Source organism: Phyllostomus discolor, chromosome 3, assembly GCF_004126475.2.
Source record: "Phyllostomus discolor isolate MPI-MPIP mPhyDis1 chromosome 3, mPhyDis1.pri.v3, whole genome shotgun sequence".
NCBI classification, from domain to species: Eukaryota; Metazoa; Chordata; class Mammalia; order Chiroptera; family Phyllostomidae; genus Phyllostomus; species Phyllostomus discolor.
The window spans coordinates 153,323,966-153,339,619 of record NC_040905.2 but is presented as its reverse complement, the minus strand read 5'-3'; positions in this window follow the sequence as shown (position 1 = coordinate 153,339,619).

Genomic DNA, 15,654 nt, shown 5'->3' with positions numbered 1-15,654 from the left:
CAGTCAATTAGCGCTAAATTCAAGATCTTCACCCCACCTGTCTCTCCAGCTGTATTTCACACCACTTTTCCACTAGTCATAGGGGTCTGCTTTAAATTCCTGCAGCAAATATACGTACTAGCATGACCTCAGTATAACAGCTGAGAAAGCAGAGGCACAGAGAGGTTAAGTAACTTGCCTAAGGTCACACAGCAAGTCAGGAGGTCAGTGAGAACAAACTAAGAAAGCCTTGCTTCATATCCTACCTTCCATCACACTGACTTCTCCAAGGCATTCGGTGGACAAACAGTTGAGAACGTTCCAGAGAGAGGTAAGAATGTACCTCACAGTGCTATGAGGCTTACATGAATTGTTATATAACAAGCAATTAGAACATGGCTGGCTCAAGTAACATTAGCCATCATTATCATTCACACAGAGTTCAATCAAGAACCTGTTCCTCAGGCAGACTTCTTGGTTCCGTGGTCTGGATCAGTTCCCATTATTACACCCTTTTATCAGAAGTCATGCTATCCGTTAGAGCACTTATCTCACCCTGTAATTATATACCTATTTTTTTGTGTAACATTTTTTTCTGTATCCCAGTACCTAGACCCAGCAGGAAAAAAAAACACACACACACACAAAAAACAAGAAAACAATAACAAAAAAAAACCCCACCCCAACTTGATAACTATTTCTTGAATGAATGGTTAAGTGAATGAAACATTCCTTGCCGCCCTAGAGTCCTACATTTTTCTCCTCTTGGTGGGAGGAGAATATCCTTCTTTGTTTCTCTTCATGCCATCTTGGGACTCTCACGCATTTCCCACAGCTAATCTGCATGGTGTTTACAGGTGCCTTCTGAAAACCGCCTACACCCTGGTTTCTAAACTCAGCTAAGCTATGTCTTTGAAATGTCAGCCTCCACCGTTAAGTCTCCTTCTCAAAAGAAGTGAGAAATTCAGACAAGGAAAGTTTTCAGTTCCTCTCCTCATCGTGCCAACTGTATAATGAATCTGTGGGATTGAGTTTATTTCCAAATTTAGAACCACTCCGAGCACAATGGAGCTTCTAAACTCGTCCCGGTGGATCGCAAACCCACTTCTGACTTTTAAAGATTACAGATTTTTCTGGGTTTTGATGAGTGGTGAGTGGGAACAGAAAGTTCCAGATAACATAGTGGTGTAGTTTCTGTTCATCATGTCCCTTTTCCTCTTGTTTAGATGTGGTTCTTTAGAAGCTGCATGCTCTTTCTGCTCCTATGAATATACCCTCTAGAGACAAATATCTTCCTTGCCTTTCAAATAAGCTGTATTATTTGCAGCTGTTCAGAAGTTGAAAAGGCTCAGATTCCTTCGAACTCACCTTTTTGTGTTCCTTGACATACAGATTTTCTTAACAGCCACCTTCTGTCCTGTGCTCCCTAATCTTGGCATTTTAATTTTTGTTCACTTGAAATCACCTTACTTACCAGCATGAGGAAATGTTTTGCATTACCCTGGCCTTTTCTTCTGTAAAACTGGCTATACCTACTTCACAGATTAACTGGGAGCACTAAAAATGAGACAATGGATGTGTAACAGTTTTAAATGGGTTATGTCTTCAATTTTGTTGAAGTTCCAAAGACAAGAACAAAGAAGAGAGCAAGGACTCCCTCATCCTAAGCAGAGATGTAGAACCAGCTAAACAGCATTTTCCCCAAATCCTCTGGGCCCTTGTGCCCCACTGCCCACTGCAGTAGGAGGCTTCCCACTGTCCCTGGAGAACCATAGAGGAAAGAGTCACAGAGGTCAACAAGCCTAGATTACAACAGCATCAGAGGCATCACTGTCCTTCCTCCTCCTCCTCACACCCTACCCTGGAGGAGGCACAGGCTGCTGAGTAACTACACAAGGAGGTGGGGAAAAACAAGATGGAAAAATAGTTATGAAATAACAGGACCACCTCCCCTCACCTCTTTCTCATCACTGCTCTACAGGATCCATGAATCAGTCCTACCCTGCCCAGGAAGAGAATCTTTGAATTGGATGAGACATTGATGTTTTGATATTGAAATACACTGACAATTCAAATACAGGTCTCTTATACCTGACCCTTGGGGCCAAATAGATTTCTGAATTCATTTATGATTTTTAGAAAGGGCACATCCTATGATCAGTGGGTGTAGGACAGCTCCCCACACTCAAACAGGGTAATGCTTCTGCAGCAAATATATTGTTATCCACACCATGTGGCTGTGATGACAATAAATACTCTCACACTGGTTTATGTCAGGGGTTTTGTTCTCACCAAATGACTTTGTAGCAAACTTCAAAAAAGTTTTCATTTCTAGAACTTTGGGGACTTCCTGGAAATGAGGATGTTTATTGATGCCTGAAAGTGGCCGGAGAAGCTAAAGCATTTGCCCAAAATACCCTCCAGGGCTGGAAAATCTAACAGAGTGAGTTGGCAAAGAGTGGTGCAAAATCCCCTCTGCTCGAACCCCACTGAATTCCACTCAGTCAAAAGATCAGTTCCTTATAAAATGTGTATGGATGTTGCCTATGTATTTTTCACACAACAGGTGATTAATAAATGTTAACTCTCCTCCTTTGTCCTCTACTTCATCATAAATACTGGTAGACGGTCTATATCGTTTCCCAGATGGGAAGCATATGAAGCTTGAGCTGCAGCATTTCACTTCACTGGGGCCTTTTCCAAGGACGGGGGGCAGAAGCAGCAACTAGAGATGGAGCATGAAGTCTTGCCCTGTTGAGGGTCACCGCCTGAGACCTGGGCCAGGAGCTGCTGTCGGGGCAGGTGAACTACCAACACAAACCTCAGGTACTGCACCCCCAGGCCCCGTGACCACCTGCCCCCAGTGGGCCTCTTCAACAACCTGGACTCTGCATTTGTCCCCAGAAAGGATCAGGAGTATTGGCTAGTCTGTTCTCTTCTGGAAAGTCCCTTTACACCACCTCTAGGACCTGGTGGGCAGAAAGGTGTGGCAGGGGAGAGGCAGCGGGAGCAGCAAAGTCAGGGGCAGTGGAGCTTGGGGGATCAGCCTGGGGATCAAAGGGCTGAGATTCCTCAAGGGCTGGCCCCTGATGTCCACCAAGATGTATGACATGAGCAAGAAACCACAGAGGAAGTTGTAGATTTATCGTTAGTGAAAAGAAGAGGTGAAGCTGAAACTTCTCTCTAAGGTAAATGATGTTTTTTGCTGTTTTTTTCAGAGTAATGCTGTGAGAATCCTGGATTATCTAGTATCTCCATAGAAAATTGTGTTAGAAACTGGTATCATACAAAGAGGCAATGCAAAATACTCAGCCTCATGTGATAAAAAAGTGTTATTGAAATATGCCAGACAAAACCACGATGTTATTTTTCTGCACTGTGTGAGGTTTGTAATCTGAATCAACAGAAAGTCTGTAATTTGGTATGCTTTCTTTTCCTATTCAGAACCACTATTTATGTTCATACCTAATTTTGTCCTTGTAATATTTTATTCTATTATTAACATTTAATTATGTTTTTACAAAGGGCCCCCAAACTATGTGACCACCTGCCCCTGGTGGGCCTCTTCAACAACTTGGACTCTGCACTTGTCACTGGAAAGGATCGGGAGTATTGGCTAGTCTGTTCTCTCCTGGGAAGTCCCTTTACACCACCTCTAGGTTTTCCATCCTACAAACCAAGTGTAGCTGACTTCCCACTTTATATGCTGTTAACATACGCCTTGTATTTTTACACTGATCATTTTCTTTGTTGGTTGGGGAGGAGGACATTGCCCGAAGGGGGTGGTTTTAGTTGAAGATTCACCCTCTGAAATGCATGGACCCTCTGTCCATCAGTTCAGACCTTTGGAGAGGAGCAACTTGTCTCTTGAAAGAGGAGATGGCGGAGGGAGGGGGATGGGTACAGGCTGCTGCATGAGGTTCAGTGGTCGTGTGCTCTAAATCTTTCGTGAAAAGAAGTGGGTAATAATTCTATACTTGGTAAAAATGAGGGCTTAATAAGGACAATTTGAAACATAGAGGAGATTATCTTTAGAGCAACTGTAAAGCAAAATAAATACCAAGGGATGCTATAAGCACAATTTCATTGAAATTTTGAACATGTAGATTGGTTTATTCTAAATTGCCTCACCCTTACCATTTCCTATTTCCCTTCCTCACTCTCTACCCCTGAAATTATAAAGGTTTCAAAGTAAAGCACAATTTTTTCATTGAGTTTTGCGGTCACTTGGGAGAAGGCAGGGGAGGATGCCTAGATGAAAGGGGAGAAGGGAAGTGTTTTCTGGAAAGGTGGGTTGGGGGTGGTCATTGCTGATAGGAGGAAATGCACATGGGTGTGTTAGGTCTTTGGGGAGAGAGACAGGATAACGAGGCTCGAGTTCTAAAACTCACTCTTTGATTGCATGGAGAGACAAAAAGGAACCATCGCAACAAGCGAGGGCCCTCCATCGCCGCAGACCAACGCTCTGAAGGAGGGCCTGCCACCTACACGCTGCCTGGACGTGTCCGCCTCCACCTCACAAGCTGCCTACTCAAGAAAGGGACAGGTGACAAAATATTCTTTTCTTTGTGACACAGGTTAGGCACAGAAATCCAGACAGTTGGACATAAGCGGAATGCCTGTGTGGTAAGGTAGCGATCGGCCTCATGGTGGGCAGCAGGTGGGCACAGCAGACATGGGTGGGACTGTCTGCTCAGAACTTCCCCCTCACTTCCCCTGGAAATGGCAACCCCGTCCGTGAATATCACTGGAAATGTCATTGTACTATGTCACCTCATCCTTTGGGAAATTGTTGATGGGTCTAGGGGTGAGGGTCAAATCCAGCCAAATCTAATCAGAATCCTTCCCAGCATCTTAAATAAAATCTAGAACTAATGACAGTTTCTCTTGGGTGTTGAGCGTTACATACACGAAGTCCAGGAGGCGCTGCGTCTTGTGTCCCATCTCGCAGAGAAAGCCTTTCTGCAGCCAGTGGGAATGAAGTAAACACAGTAGCCAGGATGTGAGCCTGAACAAGAGCCAGGTGGTAGGTATTTGGCCCCCGCTTCCTGTGTGGCCTGCTGTGAGCCTCTCCGTCCTGCACTGTAGCTCCTGCACATTTCCTCGGACTCCATGAACCAATAAGGCTCCCTATTGTCTGTGCTAGTTCAAGCTACTTTGGGTCACTTGGAGCCAAAGGGGTCCTGTCTAGCATGCAGCTTAATTAAAATATTTGCTTAACTGAGTGTTAAAACCTCTGTACTTCAACCCTGTTCACAAACTAAAGCTTATTAGTTTGGCTTCCCACCTTAAAAAATGAGAGATACTGAATGTAATAACTCTTCCTTTGATGATTTACTATTTCCTCAGGGTCAATATTTAGCACATCAGTTATTTAGAACAGGAAGGACAAAGGTGTAAGTAACACAGACATGCTGACCTCAGGGAACAGAATAGAAATTGCTTAAAATAAATATGTCAAAGGAATTCTTTTCTTGATATGAGTTGATTCATTCAGCCAGCGTTTTCTCAGGGCCTGACTGTGTGCCGGGTGCCGTTCTTGGTGCTGTGGACGTTATCAAGCGGCAAGACAGACCTCGTTCAGCTTCTATCGCAGTCTCTTCCTCTTACAGGAATTAATCGGAAACTTTCTGGATCATTGATTCAATCACTTTAAATCCTCACCCGAGGATATGTTCATTGGTTTTACAGCAAGAGGAAAGGGGAGAGAGCAACAGAGAGATGGAAACATGGGCGTGAGAGAGGAACATCGATCGGTGTCTCCCACAAGCCAGGGATCAAACCCGTAACCTAGGAACGTGTCCTGACAGGGGATTAAATCCACAACCCTTTTGTGCATCACTCCAACCAACTGATCCACCCGGCTGGGGCTCTGGATAATTTAGAATGCCAGCTAGTAGTGCGCTAATTAATTTGGAAGCATAGGCACCTTTGCTGGTGGCTGCCCACACGTTCTGCAGTAGGTAAATGGTGATAATCCCCTTTCACCCACTTTTCCCACCAAAGGGGAATACTGCCCACTCCCCTTCTTTTGAAATTTATTTCCTTGGGTCCAATCTGGAAGTCATTCTGTTGTCAAAAGGCCAGGGGATGAAGAAACAACCCTCCCACCACTGACGCACCAGGGCAAAATGTAGCGAGAGACTAGTAAGAAGATAGAAAGCCACAGGACCCAGCACACAGTGAGAACACCCCTTCCAGGTAAGACTCAAATGTAGCAGGTGCAGGCCATTTTCAGAGCATTTTTGAAGAAGCAGTGTGTCTTCACAATGTAGTTTTTATATCTGAGAAGTGATCAACTGGAGCTTAAGACTCTGAATTATCTGCAGTTAGCAATAAAAGCCCTGATGGAAGAAAGCAGTACTGTATCTTAGTGCAGACAGACATGCAGTGCACACAAACCCCAGAGGAAACAGGAAAAGGACAGGAAGGTGTCCAATAAGAGACCAGAAATCCACGTGAGCTAGATTAGAGACACTTTTCTTTGATGCTGTTGACTGAAATGTGAGAGTGTGTTTGTAACAAAAGTTCTGTTTATTTTAAACCAGAGTCTTAGAAAAGAAACTGGATATTAATATCAGAACCACACATGTAGTATTTGTAGCTCTTATGCACATAATGTGTATCATAACTACAAAGGAAACTATGTATAGATTTAATTCCATAGAGGGAACTAATTTCTAAATTCATGCCCAAGTCTTATCATTTAAAATACAGGGATCTTTTGCTCATAGTATGTAACTGCAGAATTCAGAAAAGAACTATAAAACAAAAATCACGTTTTAAAAAACCAGTCACCTTTATCCCATTGTTGAGAAATAACCACTGTTAAATATTTGGTGTGTATCTTTTCAGCCATTGTTTCTATGTGTTTTTGTTTTTTTCTTAGCTATGCTATCACAATACTGAATTTTAACCTTTTCCCTTATTGGTAGGGTATAGTGAAGATTTCTCTCACAACATTAATATTTCAGAAGATTCCAGCCTTAACAACGCTGCTTCAGTTCCTTGTAACTACATTTATGTCTCCCATCTGAAATAATTTCTTCAGTGAATTGCTAAGTCAAAAAAATGTGCCAGTTTTAAAGGTTTGTGGGTTTGTTTTTTTTTTTATAAATATCACCTATCTGTTCTCCAAAGAGTCTGTGTTGTGCCTACCAATTTATACTCCCAGCAGCAATGTTCAAAAGTGCCTCTTTCTCCTTCCAATACCAGGATTCATCCATTTTCTACCAGTTACATAGGGAAAAAAAACCTTGCCTACTGGTTAAATTCCTTTGAATGTTAGCAAAGAGTTTCCTGCGTATTCATAGACCTTTTAAATTTTTTGTACTGTACTCCTTTACATTTTTCATAATTTTTAGTATTTTAAACTTAATTATCTTGTATAGGAATCTTTATGATCCTTTCCATTATACAAACTTTTCATTCATTTTTTAATTTATATATAAATTGTGTTTATATAATACACTTATATAATTATATATTTACAACATAAATATAATTATAATATAAATATATACTTGTATATAATATAAATGTATTAGTATATGATATATTTCTAAAACATGTTTATATACACTATAAATATTTTATATAATTAAGTTTATTGACTTTCCATAATGAATCTCTACATATTTATATTAGTTTTCTCTTTTTTTCTCCCAAAAGGAGTGACTCTTTATTCTTTATCCTATTATTTTTCTTTTTTATAAATCATGCATTTTTTCTTTAAAAAAGAAAACTCATGTTCCCACTCTCCTTAGGTTTATTTTGTTGCTTCATCCCCATCATCTTCTTATGTAAAAGCTCAATTCACTTATTTTCATCATAAATAAAAATAGACATGAAAAATAATGAAAAGCAATAGTTTTTCTTTGATTATGACTTTGACCAAATTCCATAAATTTGGATACTAAATATAGCACACTGACAAAAAATGCAAATTCTGAAGACAGGTTGTTATATCTCAAGTCCAGCTCCCTTGCTCATTCTCTGTGTGACCTTGAGAAAGTCACTTGGCCTCTTTGTGCCTCATTTTAAGTGTAAAAGGAAAATGAAAATACTTCGAGATTTTTGAGAGGATTCAATGGTATAATACATGCAAACTAATTAAAATTGGCAATTAGTAAGTGCTGAACGAGTATTATACTACCTTTTTATTTCTAAAAGAAATTTGTATTTTTAACTTGAATCCTATTTGCCAGTTATTCATTCTTTAATGATTTTTTATTAATTGCTCATTTCATTGTACTACCACTAGAGAATTTGGCCTATAGAACTTAGGACAATGTAGCTTTTATAATAGATGAATGGGGAAGGTAATTATATTCATTGAACATTATCAGACATTGTATCGGTGTGGTTAGCTGTTTTCAGAGCTCTAATATGAGGATGCAGGAATCTGATGCATGTTGTTCTCTTACTTAATTCTGCAATTCCTCACTAGGATTCTATACTAAAATTTCTCATCTATCTCATCTTCCAAGTGCAAATACTCAAGCACACGTTCACGAATGTATGCGCATACACACACAGATACCCACTGTCTTCCTGGGGTTGCACACCTGCTTGGCTCTATTTCAAAAAGTAGTTTAAAGAAAATGGGAGGGGGACACTGTGGAATTACTTAGGTACTAAACAGATATTCCTAATATTTCTAGGTTCAGTTTTGAAAGAACAAGTGGCTTTCCCACAGGGTTTTTAAGTGACTTAACAAGGAAGGGTTCCCAGTCTCTGAAGCTAATCCTAGGCTGCATTTCTCATGAAAAAAAAGAAAACCTAAAAAATGAGATAGGGAATAACAGACTGGGACACGGGTCAACACTCAATGCCCATTTCATTTAAGACATGGCTGATGTGGCCTACTCTGTTGTGTCCTGAAAGATCTTTCTCAGCTAAACATATCCTTTCTATTTGTCTTGATTCCTCTCTTAAAGGTACTAGTTCTTGTTCTTGGCACTCATTTTCAACTGTCTGGGGAACTTTAGAATATCTTTGGATGCTTGGTCTCACCTCAAACATTGAATCAGGAGGAGGAGACTTGGGCATTTTTTAAACGATCTTCAGATGATTCTAGGGTATAGCCATGGTTGAGATCCACTGGGCTAAGAAGACAATGGTAGATTTAACCCCCTGCACACAATTGTAGCTATTAGCTTTGAGTCATCTTCCAGTTTAGCAGAGACCAGGGAGAATGGGCTGTGGGAGGGATACCGTCAGGCAGGTTTAGTAAAAGCCTGGATTCTGGCAACCTAGTCAGAGGACAGAGCTGCACAGTGTAGATGTAGGAGCCAATGAGCAGCTGAAGCCAAGGAGGGCTCTGGGGGCGAGGGGGACAAGGAAAAGTCTTGGGGACAGAGGCAGGTCAAGGGAGTGAGTTGCAAAGAGAGACGAGGGGACACAGAGCTAATGTCTTTGTGGGTCTAAAGTGGACAGGAGATTGTGCTAAACCTTCTGCAGACATGAGCTCACTCAAGTCTCATAACCACCTCTAAAACAGGGGTTATTTTTCCCATGTGAAAAATGAGGAAATTGAGACAGCCATTAAGTAATTTCCCACTAAGGCAGTAGGCAGAGTGGATTTGAATCCATGCTTGTCCCTCTACCCAACTGATTCTCCAGCGTGGTGCCAAAACCCCATGGAAGACCCTATGGAAGATAGAGTCTTCCATAGACCTCTTTGCTCCAGGAATGCAAGTTGTAATAACTTCTCAGTGTGAGATTTATTATGCTTCCAAATGTTTGAGACCTGGTATCTTCTACACCAGCTCTTCTCAAACTAGGAGTCCATGCCTCTCCTAGGAACCAAATGCAAATGCAGATTCAGTCTCAGTGGGTCTAGGATGGGGCCTGAGATTCTGCATTTCCAACAAGCTTCCAGATAATGCCAAAGCTGCTGATCCCCAGACCACTCTTCCAGTAGCAAGCTCCTGTAGCATGCTGCCCAGACCTTCATGCATTTGGAGACCAAACCCTGAACTCCCGTCCAGCTTCCGCAAGCAGCTTGGCTAGCCTGGACGTCCAGTCATGTCTGCTAATGGCTGCTCAGCTGGCTCCCCACCAAGGGAGCGGGCTCAGCTTGCTCATCTGTCACAAGGAAAAACCAAAGCCATTGGCCAGCACCTGCTCTGAGCCCTCAGGAAGGCTGTGCTGAATTTAGCTGCACATCAGCCAAGCTGCAGAGAGACAGGATTTACAGACAATTGCCACAACTGCACTCCTGTGCAGGCCCCAGCACATGGCCTGTAAACAGTTCTGTTTACGCCAAATTGCTGGACCTGGGAAACTGCAAGGAGAACAGTTACCCACCGAGATGTGGCCGGCGGGGGCAGGAGGGGTGGATCTTTTCATTATTTTTTTTAATCAGCACATCATTTGGGATCTATTACCATGCCGTTTAGGTTTTTCCTGGTGTTTGGGCTTTACGGGAGTATTTCAGACTTAAAAGTTTAACTCTGTTATTTTCTCTCCTTGATCATAAAAACAAAGGCACTGACCAGTAGCTTCATCATCCATGAGGGAAAGAGATGGTGTTTCTCCCTCATCTTAAAAAAAAAGTCTTGGCTCATTCTAAAAAAAAATTAATCACCCTATCTTTTACACATTTAATCTCCCTGGCATTGCACGGGAAATTATCTGTTCCACACTTGAATCAAGCAAAAACAAGTCCATAGGCCTGGTCCTTAATCTCTCTTAGTTTTCTTCTAATTAGATGCAATCTTTTTCCAATACTCTAATTAATACTTGCACATTAAATATTAGGCCTTGTAAGAGAAAAATCATCTGTAATATAGTTGCATCAAGCCAAACAGGATTTTCAAGCTCTTACCCTTAATCTTTCTTTCAATTTTCTGCCATTTAGAAACAATTTTTTCCCTAACACTCTAATGAATGCAAATGATATTCGTGATTAGTTAGTATTATGCTAATCTGAGCCTGGAATTTACCTAAATCTGCATGGTGTTGTCTGAGCACCAGATTGCTTTGGGTTTCTGAGGAAAATTACATTAGCCTGCCAGATGTACAAAACATGATAGAGTAGAAATCTGAGCAAATAATCAAGATTACATTAGTTTTGTTTCTTAATGAACAACTGTTGGCATTAGGGATTACAGACAAATTATGGTTTTCCTCTCTGAGCTCAAGCAGCTAAGCAGCTGTTGTGAAGGTCCCCTTCTCCTGACTACCCCTAAATAGATTGGGAGCCACTGGGGCAGGGGAAAAGCATCTAAAATTTCACATAATTTAATTTGTTCCATTACAAAGTAATCATCACTCCGAGGCCCCACAGCTAACCTCCAAATTCCCCCCCCCCACCTCTCTCTGGAATGTGGGAGCAACTCAAGTGAGTATCTGGAGCAGAAACTCAATGTGTTTTTCTTCTCTCCGGGCCTGGAGGGCTGTGGGTTACACGCCTCCCAGGCGAACCTGCGTTCTGTACCCTTCGGGCCACTTGCCAAAAGGGTGCCTGCCTAATTCCTGCTACTTGGGTGACACAGATGGAATGCTGCTGATAAGGATTATGTAGGTAACACAGTACATCTGGCTGCAGCCTAATAGGCTGGGTAAACCAGAAACTTGCAGAGCGGCAGCCATCTGAGCTTAGACCCTTGTCCTGTGTCATTTGATCTCTGTCTGTGAAGTTTCACTATAATGAAATCCTTGTCCTGCAGTGGGTATGTGGAGTGTGGCAGGGTGCTGGTGCTGGTGGAGGTATTGGTGGTGTGTAGGTTGGGGTGTTTTAAAAGCCCATGGCCCTGTTCCTGCACATTTTTTCTTTACATCAATCAGCAAAACGCAGGGCTTGACTGTGGATTTTTCTGCTCAGTGTAAGTGCCCTCACTTACAGCATGACACATTTTCCTGTTCTCTCTTGCTGCTGGGCCTTTGCACTTACTGACCTCTCTGCAGAAATTAATATTCTCCCCTCTTATTTAAATCTGGAGAAAGTATACCAGCTCCAAGATAGATGTGGTGCCTCTCTTGTGAAGTTTCACAACAGCCAATAACTCACCAACAAAGGACTTGTCACACTGTACTCTTCACTAGAGCTAGCCCCATGAGGAAGGAAATGAAGTTTGCCTTGTTCATACGCAGCACTTTTTTGTAAATGCTCTATAAAAATTTGTTGACAGAATGAGTAGATTTATGCATTTGTAAATGTGAATAGGAAGGAAAAGGTTTGGGTCTATATAAAACATTGTAAAGATGGATGATCTAAATAAGACATAGCAACAGGGTCATCAATGAAGACATTTATGTTTTGTATAAAGGCTAAGGACCTGTCCATCCATGGTCTTATGTTTTGGGGCAAGATAAGTAACAAAGGGCAGGTGTTTATGTTTATGGACACACAGCTCTTGGCTTGCTCTAGCTGGCTGAGCACAGCTGCCTTCAAAACGGAACTTCTCCACCTGCCTCCTGTCCCCACTTCTAATGATCATTCCCTACCAACTGAGAGGCCCATGGCTGGTAAGAATCTTAGCGAGCAACACCAGCCATTATTCAATCTATAGTCTAGACTCCCTAGCTCTCATCATGATCTAGTGTACAGCAGTGGGATCAGGGATGAACTGGTGGAACGGAAGACATAGGCTAGGGAGAAAGGGGAAAAGGACAAACGTGTCTGTGGAGGTCTGCTTCAGTGCTGTGGTGGTCTGCTTCAACCACCATACTCTGTCCTGCAGTTTCCAGGCTTAAGAGAGTGATGAAAAGAAATCCAAGAGAGAGAGAGTTGGAGAGAAGGGGAAACCAAGTCACAGATGAAGGAAGTTGCAGGACCACTTCCTCTCTTCCTTGCCAATGCTAGGAAAATGACAGAGAAAGGAGCTGGGGAGGAGGGAGGAGTAAATGTTACCACTGTCCCTCTTCCATACTCTTTGCACTCTCCAGGGACCTCAGGCCATATTGCTGATTATCGACCACATCCCCCCACCCCCACCTCCAATTCCTGGACTAAAGCAGTGGGGTCTACTCTCAGTCTGTGGGAGATGAGGAAGTCCTTCTCCTTCCTGAGAAAGGGGCTAGTGGAAGGAGAAAGGGCCTTCTCCTGCGTGGAAAGGTACCGTGTGTTCCTGTCTCTGGTTGCCTGGACCCATTACTGCACCTGGTGATTGTGGTTGAAATCATCTCTGTTGGGTTCTTTGAGGACCTTCTGCACATGTTATAAAATTCCCAATGGTTGTGTGACCTTTGGGATGACAACTCAGTTGTAAATTGTGTGTGTGTCTGGGGTACATCAGTGAAAAGCAGGTCCAACTTTATTTAAAATATATATATTTTTAATTAATTAATTATTCAATATATTGCCATTACATATTTATATAATTTATAAATGTTGCATACAAAGCACTAATGATGGGCTGAGAAGCTGGAACTTAAGACAAGGTCAATCCCATTCGACAAGTCTTACAGAGACACCACTGAACAACGGTATTGGAGGCATGGTTGGGAAGGGAAATCGAGATGGGAAAGGGAAGGCTAAGTAAGATCTCATGTGTTCTCCAGAAATTTACCATTGAGTTCAGAGAGAGAAAATGAAATAAATGATAATTGTAGTACATAGACAAAAATGGACAGGGGGCCAGAATCTGGGAGAATCTTCTTTGTCAGAGCAAATGATAAGTGAAGGATTTCTGGAGCTCAGTTGGCTTAGGTGGCCCTAAAGCCACTGACTTCACTGCTAAGGATCATTTCCCTAACATGCAGTTTCTTGGTGGGTGGGTGTGTGTGTGCGTGTGTGTGTGTGTGTGTGTGTTTTGTGGGCGCGGGGGAGATGCAGGAAGGAGTTGTTTAACCTTTTTTGTGTTTGTTTTTTCCTTACTTTTATATATAACTCATTTACTCATAAAACAGACCCTGCTACTCTCCCTGTATATAAAAGTGAAGGAAACTGAGGCACAGAGAAGTTGTCACTTGTCTAAGTTTATCTAGCTGGTCAATAGAATATTGGTGATATGAACCCAGGTTGTCTGGCCTTTGAAGTCCAGATTGTTAACCATGATGCAATTCTGACTGGTAATATAATCTAAGACACCCTCCAAAGGCTATTTTTATATCCTATGTTCTCTTCTATTTTAATTTTAGCTTCTCTTCAGTTCTCTAGTTTATAAACAGTATAAAATACAGGTTAGTAAGAATATAATGTTTCCATATTCTACTTTTCAGTATTGTTGCAAGAATTAAATAGGATACTATATACAAAGTCCCTAGCAGAGAACCTGGCACATAGGAGTACTTATTAGATGGTTGTGTCTGAAAAATACAATAACCCACAGATCATTAAACACAACTTGTTCAGTTAATGAAATCTTTCAAAATATAGCATGGGGTGGAAACATAACCAAAGAAGCATATTTTTGAAAAATGTTGAGAACTGTTACCTTAGTGATCCCTAAATGCTACCTATTGGCTGAGAGATTGGGATGCTATTTTTCTATTCCTTGTTTGAGGAAATGGCTTTGGCCAAAAACTTTTAAATGCTCGATGATTGTTTGCTTTACCCATTGACAGTCCTTTGGCCAAGAGTTACAAGAATATTAATCAATTCATCAGCAGTGTTTCCTTACACCCATGCTATTGTTTGGAATTCCCTGACAGAGCTTAGGGAAAAGCCAATCTGTCGCAAGCAAATGTTTTCACAGCATCTGATAAGAAAAGCACATGTGAGGGAGATAAAGTGAAGAGACGCATCCCAAACCAACCAGTGTGGCTGGGCTGCTGGGTCTGAACTGATTGATTGATTCGTTAATTAATTTATGATGGCACAAAAATAATTACAAGCTACTGTTTGTCAGCCAAATCACTTGTGATAAAGTCAAAGGTTCACATCTGCGTGCATGTCCCAAGGATCAATGCATCAAATTAGCTCTGTTGGCTCTTTTCCCACTAAAAGCTAACATGTGTCATCAATATTCCAGCATTTGCGTGTATAAACTAATTGATTGAACATTCATGCTACATTAACATGTGGTTTGTATTATATGGGGTACCATTTATAAACATCTTCAGTGCCAGAAAAATGAATAGACTCACCTAAGATAATTAATATCTTATTGGAAAAATAAAATGGCAATTTAGTGTTATTCCTTCTACTTATGGATAAAAAAGCATTGCTGTGTCTTCAAAAGTCTTGGTCATTACTGTATTGCACAGTACATACAGTAAGTCCTCACTTAACATCCTCTGGAGGGTCTTAGAAACTGTGACATAAGCGAAATGAGGAATAATGAAACCAATTTCACCAAAGGTTAATTGAGATAAACAAGAGTTAAGTTCCTGGGGTATGTTTCATCACCGAACTTCTAAATAAAGACCCAACACACTTCTAATATTCAACATTGAAATAAATGTGAGCTGTATAGACATTTAAGAAAGATGAATAAAAGAACAAGTAAGATAATTTTTCTAACCCTATTACTCTAGTTCAGGGTTGCAGCAGGTTAGAGACTGTCCTGGCAGTTCAGGGCACCAGGCGGGAACCCACCCTGGACAGGACGCCCTTCCTTCGCAGGGCGCATCACACCCACGCCCACTCAGACCCGGGCAGTTAGGCACGCACATTCACCGCGCATGCGCATCTTTGGGGGAAAACCAGAGTACCCGGAGAAAACCTGTGCAGACTTGGAGAGGACATGCCAACTCCACAGTAGCCCTGGGAGGGAATCAGTTTTT